We start from the raw sequence: 483 nt of genomic DNA, 5'->3' as shown, positions 1-483 counted from the left end.
TATTTCTCGAAGAAATCGTAGACACAATTGACCGCAAATACTCTGATCGAACGTCTGATAAGAGTGATGATTATACGTTATGTTTTTTCCGAGATAGCGTTCGAGTTCCCTTGACGGTCTAAGATTGCCAAAACTATCGAAGTAAATAGCGTTATTTCCTTTCTTTGCGTAAGCAACCCAGTGTGTGCCAGCATTTTCCGAATTATCCAGGTTCACGATACCACTTTCGTTTCGAGACGGTTTCGACGGTAACGCGTCACGCATAAACACACCTCTGAAGAATAGTAAACGCAAACGATACGCCGCACGGCTCAACTGTTCGTTCGTCGTGATACCAGAGAGTGGTATTTTAAGAGCCTCTAACGTTTCCTCCCACGATGTTTTTTTTTACCTCTTGTCTTTTTTCTCTTTCTCACGCTACCACCACGTTTGTAGGGCGCTAGATACAGTCCACGACCCTCCGACTGACGTCGAGCGGCCTTG

Source organism: Trachymyrmex cornetzi, unplaced genomic scaffold, assembly GCF_001594075.2.
Source record: "Trachymyrmex cornetzi isolate Tcor2-1 unplaced genomic scaffold, Tcor1.1 scaffold1369, whole genome shotgun sequence".
NCBI lineage: Eukaryota > Metazoa > Arthropoda > Insecta > Hymenoptera > Formicidae > Trachymyrmex > Trachymyrmex cornetzi.
This window is presented reverse-complemented; position numbering follows the sequence as displayed.